The 10,000-nt window shown below is 37.6% G+C and overlaps 1 protein-coding gene and 1 long non-coding RNA gene across 3 annotated transcripts in view; one reads left to right on the top strand and one right to left on the bottom strand.

Annotated features, from left to right (window-relative positions):
• LOC119577022 overlaps positions 1 to 10,000 on the bottom strand; it is a 73,218-nt gene that overhangs the window by 33,505 nt on the left and 29,713 nt on the right. The gene's annotated exons all lie outside the window — the stretch shown is intronic.
• Positions 8,480 to 9,507, top strand: LOC119577024. Its single transcript, XR_005229098.1, has 3 exons — positions 8,480 to 8,494; positions 8,912 to 8,992; positions 9,451 to 9,507. It is a non-coding gene; the product is annotated as an uncharacterized LOC119577024 (long non-coding RNA).

Below are 10,000 nucleotides of genomic sequence, written 5' to 3'. Positions count from 1 at the left end.
CACGAGAACGATAATAATGATAACGATAACGATAATAATGATGATGATGATGATGATAAGGTTAATATTGACAATAATAATAAATGGTTATGAAGATGATAATGATAATGATCATAAGGATAAAAAAATAATGATAGCAATAATAATAATGGTATTAATAATCATAATAATAATGATAAAAATAATAATGGTAATAATAAGATAATGATAACAACAACAATAATAATAATGAGAATGATAACAATAATGATATTGGTAATATTATACCAAAAATAATGATAATGATTCTACTACCTAATAATAACGGTGATGATAACAGTAATGATAATAACATATATATGATAATAATATGATATGATAATAAAAATAACGATATGATAATGAAAAAAAAAAATGATGATGATGATGATAATAATAATAATAATAATAATAATAATAATAATAACAACAAAACAACAAAAAAAATAAATAGTGAACGAGAAAGGAATGGTTAAAAAACACGGAAGAAAACAACAATTAAAAAGGAAAACAATAAACAGAGTTGGGAACGCAAAAAGGTGTTCAGCAGGTGCAGTAATCATTAGAAATACCATTAAACGGGAAAAAATTCCCAAATTTTGCTCATTTGACTTCGTTGATCCCTCAAAAACAGGTGCGTCATAATCAAGAAAAAGTTTCAGGTAGACGGAAGGAAATAAACCTTGTTTGAATTCACTCCTTCCAAATTTCTCAAAGAACCAAATGTTTTGGTAAATTGGTAACCCTTGTTTTCACCGCGTCATTTTGGTTCAAATTTTAAAACTTTTTTTATGTGCTTGTTCATTAAATTCATTTTTCTTTCTCGTGTTGATGTCTGGTTCTGTTTTTTCGGTTCCCGTACTCAATTTTTGAGAACCTTTCGAAAACGTTGATTGTTTGTTTCTTAAATAGGTTTTTCTTTTTCGCTCTTTTCTGTCTCTTCTCTTCCCCTCTCTCCTTCTCCTCTCTCTCTCTCCTCTCTTCTCTCTCCTCCCTTTCTCTCTCCTCTCTCTCTCTTTTTCTCTCTCTTCTCTCTCTCTTCTTTCTATCTCTCTTCTCTCTCTCTCTCGTCTCTCTTCTCTCTCTCTCTCTCTCTCTCTCTCTCTCTCTCTCTCTCTCTCTCTCCATTTCCTTTATGTTCAATTTTACTTATTTTCGTTAGTGCTTAATCTTCTTTTCTTTGTTTAAAATGTTCATGGCATTGGCATTTGTTTCTTCTCTGTTCTTTCCCCTTTCCTTTTTCCCCTATTATTCTTCTCGCCTTAATTGTATTAACGATAATTGTATTATCAACATCATTAGCATTATCAATATCAGCATAATCATCATCATTATCAAAATAATTTTCATAATAATAATGGTAATGGTAATATAATAATAACAGTGATGATGATGATGATGATGATGATGATGATGATGATGATGATGATGATGAGGGAAATAATGATACTAATGCTAATAATAATAGTAGCAGTAATGATGGTAGTAATAATAAAGATAATAATAATGATGATGATGATAACGATAATGATAGTAATAAAGATAATAACAGCAATAACTATAATGATGATGATAATAATAATAATAATAATAATAATGATATTATTATATTATTTATTATTATCATTATTATATATTAATGATAATAATAATAATAAGAAAAAGAATATTTACAACAACGTTAAGGATAATAGTAATAATGATAATTACAATAATGATGATGATAATGATAATGAATGGCGATGAAGACAAAGATGATGGTGATAACAATAATAATAATGATAATAGTAAAATGATGATGGTAAAATTTATGATGATAAGTCATATAATAATGATAATAAAATAATGATAATAATAATAATAAAAATAACAATAAAAACAATAATAATGAGGAGGATGACGATGACATGATAATAGTAACTGTGATGATAATAATAATAATAGAAAAAATGAAGCCATTCCGCACAGGCCCCACACAACACGTCTGCAGTACTGCATAAACACGGCGGTTAACGGGACCCAAAAACAGTCCCTGATCCTTGAAATTCCCGGGTTTGGCATCACTGATCGCGCCTTATCGTCAGCCGTGCTTGAATCATAACGGGAATTCACCGTTTGATTTGTTCGGCTGGGTTTTGCTGGGTTGAGAGAATTTTGGGATGTTGGGTAGGTGTGGGGTATGGGGTACGGGGGGTAGGGGGTGGGTGGGTGTAATGTAGTGATTTCCCGGGAATTAGGTGTGATCGAGGGGTTTGAGGGACATTGAGTTTGGTTCCTCGGGGGTGTTTTGTGTGTGTGTGTGTGTGTGTGGTGTGTGTGTGTGTGTGTGTTGTGTGTGTGTGTGGGGTGTGTGTGTGTGTGTGTGTGTGTGTTGTAAACCGCGCTGATCTATGCTTCTGTCTGCCCTCGCCAAACCCCAGGCCGGAGGAAGCAGTCGAATGTGGTGGACTGTGTTCTGGGTATTCGTGGGGGCCCGCCGTGGGGTCGAGGCTGCACTTCATCACAATGCCTTACAAAGTCGTGTGAGTATTTCCTTGTACTTGTCATTAAGTTTTATTTTTCGTTTAATCATGATATTTATTTGTCATTTCGGAAGTGAGAGAGAGAAAGAAAAAGGAAAATACAGAGGAAATTGGATCACTATTCTTCTTCTGTGGGACGGGGCCACTTGTGTTTTAGCTTTGGGTATTTTTCTGTATTTAGTTGTCATTTCGGAGAGAGAAAAGAAAAAGGGCAATAAGATGGAAATGAAATAATCATGTTCTCATGACGACCTCCAGGTGGGGCGAGGCGCACTTCGGCAAGATGGTCAGCTGGTATATCAACAGAACCTTCTCTTCGATGTCCCTCCCCTGGGAGGCAAGGTAGAACCACCCTTTACGCAGTGTTTATGGTCGTGTGTGTTTTAAACAGATGCATACATACAAGCATACACATGCATGCATACTTGCATCCGTAAAGTACATACATTCACATACAGACTTACATCATACCTACATACATATAATATTATATATAGAATATTATATATATATATAATATAATATATATATATAAACATACATAATAAAATGCTTATTTTCTTAATTTCATGTATACATGCACACAACATTTCAAACATATAAATAGGCCTACATACATACATACATAAAATATTTTAAATAGGCCTACATACAACAAATTTATATACATGCATACATACATTTCACATGCATACATACACTATACATGCATACATACATACGTACATACATGTATCATACATTACATAGGGCCCACATGAATGCACACACACACACACACACACACACACACACACACACAACACATATATATATATTTATATTATATATAAAATTTTATATATATATATTTTATAAAAATATATATATAACACACACACATCATACATACATGCATACATACATACATACATACATACATACATACATACATACAAAATACATACATTTCATACATACTACATAGACGATTTATACACAGATAGACAAGGTACAATGCAGGTGTGTGTGCGTGGTGTTGGGTGTGTGTGTGTGTGTGTGTGTGTGTGTGTGTGTGTGTGTGTGTGTGGTGTGTGTGTGTGTGTGTGTGTGTGTGTGTGTTTAGAAGGGAGAGAAACAGACACCCAAAAACAGACAGATGCACATAAAAAAAAATAGTACACATTATGAAATTAATTAATACAAGAAAAAAAAAAAAACAATAAAATCACTTTTGCGTTTACCCTTCCTATAAGTGTAATTTGCAACTTACCCGTAAGATTCGAGCAGCATCCGTCAGCTAAAAATCTACTCACCCCCCCCCCCCCCTTTTCTCCTGCAGCTGCTCCTGACGCTGTTCGGCTACCTTGGGGGCTACAACGGCACGCACTCCTTCGAGTCTCCTGACAAGCCCTATGACGGCTATGATGGAATCATGGCCATGCGGGTGGTGAGTTCGGGGTTCTGTGCAGAGGCGGTTTTATGTCATTGTTTGTGGTATGATTTGTCTCTGTCTCTGTCTTTCACTTTGTTTCTCTCTCTGCCTCTCTCCTCTCTCTCTCTCTCTCTCTTCTCTCTCTCTCTCTCTCTCTCTCTCTCTTTCTCTCTTCTCTCTCTCTCTCTCTCTCTCTCTCTCTCATCTCTCTCTCTCTCTCTCTCTCTCTCTCTCTCTCTCTCTCTCTCTCAATGCCTTTCATGCTTTAGTTTATTAATGATAGAAAACGGAAAGTGTTCATGGTAAACTTGCCTAACTTTCCTCCGTTTTGAAAATAAAATGGAAACAAGTACAGGTGGAAACTTAGGAAAGCGAAATCAAACAAATATATATATGAAAAGACGTACATGAAGAGAGCAAGTTATGTATTAAAAGAGAGAGTGTGAGTGAGATAAGACATAAAAAAGACAAAGAAAACGAGAAGGTTGTCAGTATATTTATGTATTAATATTTTTAACCTGTATCTCCTTGATTTTTGGAAATATGTAAATCAGCTGACACTGCCTTTACTTATGTCATATTTAAGTTCAAAACAGCCTTTTACTCATATGCATTAACTTTATCTATTTACTTATTTTTCAGCTATCACATATATATCAATTCCCTTTTATTCATTATTCATAGGGCAATCTATTTTTCCTTTTCTCATTTTTAGAGAAAAATGTGCACCGCCACAATGGCATATATCTACACAATTTTATAATTACACAAGACTTATTTACTGGCCTTCATATATATCTTTCATCCCTTCTTCACATCTTGACCTGCAACCTGATTCAGTTCTGGATCCTACTTCTCTCTATATGCTAAATTTACTTCAGTTACTCGTGTCGGTTTTCGCTACGTCGGATGAGGATTCCTATGTGGGTTCGAAACGTCACGATGTTTATTACGCTCCTATCGTGGTCGCGTTACAGCGTGCAGACGTTACAATGTATTACCATTTTTTTATGTGACCTTTCGTCAGGGATGTGCGTTGATGGGCGCTGCGTTGGTGCCTCTGGGATTCCACATCGTTTGGACGCTCACCAAGTCCCTTCCGGCGTCGACCTTCGCTGCCGGCCTCATCACCTTCGGTAGGCACGGTCGTATACTTTTTTATTTTTTTACGATTCATTATCTGTTTATTATTGTTGCAAAGGGAAGTTATGCAGTAACAACATTTGTCTATAAAAGTACAGTATGTTACAAATAGATGTAATACTGTGATGCTCGGTGTTTTTTCATTTATTTACTAATCACTTATTGCTTATCATTCTCCTTATTTATTCATTCACATTATTTCAGATGACTTAATTATTTCCCTGCTTATTTAATTAATAATAATTTATCAATTCTTTGAAATATATGTCTGTATATTTTTTACTGAGGATATTGATTTATCAGTATTATGACTTTACGTTCATCCATCTATTCATTTATTTCTTTTTCCTTGTTTATGATGCTTGCTTGGGTTCTTTTTTATTTTCCCAAAACTAATTGTTTTCGTTTTACTTTTAATTTACATTGTATATGTGATCATTTCATTAACCCTCAAACCACTACTTATCTTTTTATTTTCTTCTTTGAACGGTGGGTTCATGTCGAGCGCCCCGTGGCACAGTATGATACCTAATTGTAGTTTTCATGTGTGATGCTCTTGGAGTGAGTAGTGGAGGGCCCCCAGTTCCTTTCCCGGGAGTCCCGGGGGTTTTTATTTTTTTTTTTTTAGGTAATCTTTCCTTTATTTTACCGGTTGGGAACCAGCACGACTTGGGCTGGTTTGGCCCCAGGGGCTAGGAGGCTTTCGAGGGGAAGTTTCCTTGCCCAAGGAAAACGCGGCGGTGGGTGACCGAACCCTGAACTCAGATTGCCGTCGTGACGTTCGACGTTTAAACCCTTTCCGGCCACGGGGCCCTTGACGTCATGGGTTCCATGATTTTTCTTGGGGCAATTTAGAGCGGGGGTTTTCCCCTTTGCCTTCCCCCCGGTTTTTTTATCGAGTCCCATCTCATTTTTCCGGCACGACTTGGGCGCTTTCCCCCCCCAGTGGCTAGGTAGGCAAACGAGGTGAAGTTCCTTGCCCAAGGGAAAAAAACGCGCCTCCGGGGACTCGAAAACCCCGAACTCAGGCTGTCGTGACAGTTTGGGTCCGACGCTTAATCACTCGGCCACCGCGGCCCCCATTGTTTTAACATTGGTATATTTTTTTTCTGCTTATCTACGTATATTAATGGAGGGGGCATAGCTTAGTGGTAGAGCGCTGACTTTTCAATCGCAGGGCATGGGTTTTTCAAACCGGACGCCCCCCCTCTTTGTCGTATCAACTGTCAGAAATATCGCGTCAACATGTTTGGGGCGAAGTCGGGCGGAAAGGAAAATGGCACCCTACGCATCATCCCGGTTAGTAATAGTTCCTCCCCAACGTTCCTACGTCCCCGGAGTGGATCAAAACTTATTTTTAATATCTATTCTTTGACCCCTTTCTACATTTTTTTTATTATTTATTTATTTTTTATCCATTCTTTATTTTTTACAGAGGTTGGGCCCATTACGCTCGTAAGTTTTATTCTGCTGGACCCGCTTTGCTGTTCTTATCATGGCTTTTTTTTTCATGGGTTTACCTTCATGCACAAACAGTGAAGGTAAAATTTTTTGGGCGGGGGGGGTGCGAGAGAAGTTTAAAGGGAAAAGAGTGAAAGAAGGAAAGGCAGAGGGAGGGGAGAGAGAGAGAAAAGAGAGGGAGAGGGAAGGGAAGGGGGAAGGAGAGGGGGAGGGAGAGGGAAAAAGAGAGAGAGAAGAGAGGAGAGAGAGAGAGAGAGGGAGGGAGGGGGGAGAGAGAAGAGAGAGAGAGAGAGAGAGAGAGAGAGATTTGTAATAAATAGAAAAAAAAAGAAACATACACACTGTAACCTACACCTATGGTTTCCATCTCAATATGCTATATGCTCGATCCTAACCTTCGCCGCCCTTGCTTTTCCAGGTCCTTTTCGAAGCAGTGGTGGTTCGCCTACCTTTACACAGGCGCGATGCTGGGTTGCGTAATGAGTGTCAAGTTTGTAGGCCTCTTTGTCGTTCTAGTTGTAGGCCTATATGCTGCCCTCGACCTCTGGCAGAAACTGGGAGAGCTCGATAGGCCTTTGGTATGGATTGTTGTATTTTATTGTTTATTTGACAAGGAAATACCTCAAGAGTATAAAGAAAGTGTTTCATGTAAACTTGCTTTTTATTTTTTTCTTTAATGTTACAGCTAAGCGTAGCAGTACATTTCATGGCTCGGGTTTTGACGTTGATATTGTTACCTGCTGCAATCTACGTCAGCGTTTTCTTTATCCATGATCAGCTGCTCTTTAAAGCGTGAGTGAAAATAACCTCGTTTTTACAGTTGATTATAGCTTTGTAATGTCCTTTACAAAACAAGATTATACTTTTTTGCGTACTTCATGAATTAAGAATAACAAACCACTATATGATAAGATTTGAACCTCATCATTGTTTTCAGAAAAACTCTTCACGCGGCGGACGAGGGGACTTTCAGCCCAGGCTTCCAGATGAGGCTGAAGACGAACCTTCTGAACAACTTAACACAACCCAAACGTAATGATAATGATAATGATTGCTGTTGTATTATATACAAATAGCTATATAGATATATGAATAGGAGAGCGCAGCCACACGTGTCTTTATTTCGTTGAGAGGGCTCCATTTTTTTTTTTTTTTTTGTGTGTGTGTGTGTGTGTGTGTGTGTGTGTGTGTGTGTGTGTGTGTGTGTGTGTGTGTGTGTGTGTGTGTGTGTGTGTGTGTGTGTTTGTGCTGTTTGTATGTTTGTATGTACAGGTAAAAGGGCATTCTTGTATTCAAACGTGTCTTTTTCCTCGTATCAGAGTTGGCTTACGGCAACGTCATCACCCTCCGGAACGCCAACTTGGCCGGCATCTACTTACACAGCCACAACGCTACGTACCCACAAGACAAAGTGGGGAAGAATAAGCAACAACTTACTGCTTCGGTGCAAAGATGTGAATAATTACTTGTGAGTATTGTTTGAGAGTCCCCTTCATTAAATACAGAATTATATGTCTTCTGTATGCCATGTTCTGTCAGTTTTGAGCGTCTCAGAAGTCTTTGAATGTTAAATATGTCCTTCTTAGATGCCGTTTTTAGAGTCAATTTTGTCTAAACCTCTTATTCCTTCAAACATTAACCGTGCTCAGGAATGTCAACCACTTTCACGCCCTTTCCCCATCCACCCCTCACCACTTACATGCCCTTTCCTTATTTCTTTCCTTGCCACTTTCACGCCTTTTCTCATCCGTCTCCTCAACCAGCAAGGTTCTGTTCCCGAAGAGGACCTGATCTGGAAAACAGTTTCTATGTGGTTTACCCGAGTATGTGATGACGGCGACTGGGTGCGCTCTACCACATGACCACGCGTTCCTGGCTCCTGTATAGGAACATGTCTCTCGGACCAGAAGCACAATCTTGCTATGCTAAAGCTTACGTGAGTCGGTCATTTCGTATTCTGTGATTAGGATATATATATCAAAGTTTCTCCTCTCCCTCTCCTTCTCTCTTTCCTTTTCTTCTCCTCCCTTCTCTCCCCTATCTCTCATCTCGCTCTCCCTCACTCGCTCTCCTCTCCTCGAGCCTCTTCTCGTTCTCTCATTCTCTCTCTCTCTTGCTTTCCAGTTCTCTCTCTCCTCTCTCTCTCTCTCTCTCTCTCTCTCTCTCTCTCTCTCTCTCTCTCTCTCGCTGTCTCTCTTGCTCTCTCTCTCGCTCTCTCTCTCGCTCTCTCTCTCTCTCAGTCACATATCACTTTGTTAAAAAAAATGCATATTCCTAACTTTTCCCCGAATATAAGTAAATGAATAAAACAAATTGCTTATTTCCTGTTCTTTTACACATGATCATATTTCAGAATCTAACTGACCCTGTCGTAGCTGCTAAGATTAACAGAGCTTTTGACGACGATCCAGAAGCATCCGTTTCCAATCCCAATGTAAGTCTTTTTGTAGGTAAAACATACAATGTCTTGTTTCTAGTTGCTCTAACAGTTGTGCGAATATACATACTGACAGTCACATTTACGTTGGTCGCATATAAACATTCAAATAACGGGGACGATGATGATGATTATAACATATTATTAGTAGTAGTAGTAATAAAAAAAAAATATGGTGATAATAATATCAATAATGATAGTAGCCATGATAATTATTATTATTATCATTAATATTATCACTGATATCTAAATTAGTGTTATCACTATTATTATCAATAGTAGTAGTAGTAGTAGTATAATCTCTCTCATCAACATCCCCATTTCCGGAAAATGCAATACTAAAACCAATAACAATAACTAACCAGCAATGAACATGTTACTGCCAACAATAAAACAACGCTTCCTTTAACTGAAATAATCAGAGATGTACACTAAGTCGTTCCCTATACATCTAGGTGACCATGTGGCAGCTCTGGTCAGTACACATCGTCGGGGGCCAGCCAGGCGAGGCCGTGAAGGTGCTCGATTCACGCGTCAAGTTCATCTGCATCCCACTGACCTGTGCTCTCACGTGGAGTCGCGAGAAGCTCCCTTTCAAGTGGGAAGTAAGTGAGGGTGTCGAGAAGCATTCGTTCATTATGATGGTTACGATGAGGAGGTGGAATATATTGTATTATTATCACTCTATTATACTACTTACTACTATGATAATAATAATGATAACAATGAAATGATAATAATAAAAAATTATGCAGTACTATTATCAGGAGTACTATTACCATTTTTTTATTAATTACCGTTATTATTATTTGCTTATTGATTGGTTTTTGTAGGATATTATTATTTATATAATGATATTAATAATAATAAGAAGTAATTATTATTATTAGTGAGTGTAGGACTAGTAGGAAGTATCATTATGTCATTATTTTTTATTATGACATTATTATTATTGATTAAGTTGTATTATTATTAGTATTAGGATTTGGTTGTAGTATTATGATG

This window comes from Penaeus monodon, chromosome 9, assembly GCF_015228065.2.
Source record: "Penaeus monodon isolate SGIC_2016 chromosome 9, NSTDA_Pmon_1, whole genome shotgun sequence".
Classification (NCBI taxonomy): domain Eukaryota; kingdom Metazoa; phylum Arthropoda; class Malacostraca; order Decapoda; family Penaeidae; genus Penaeus; species Penaeus monodon.
This window is presented reverse-complemented; position numbering and strand designations above follow the sequence as displayed.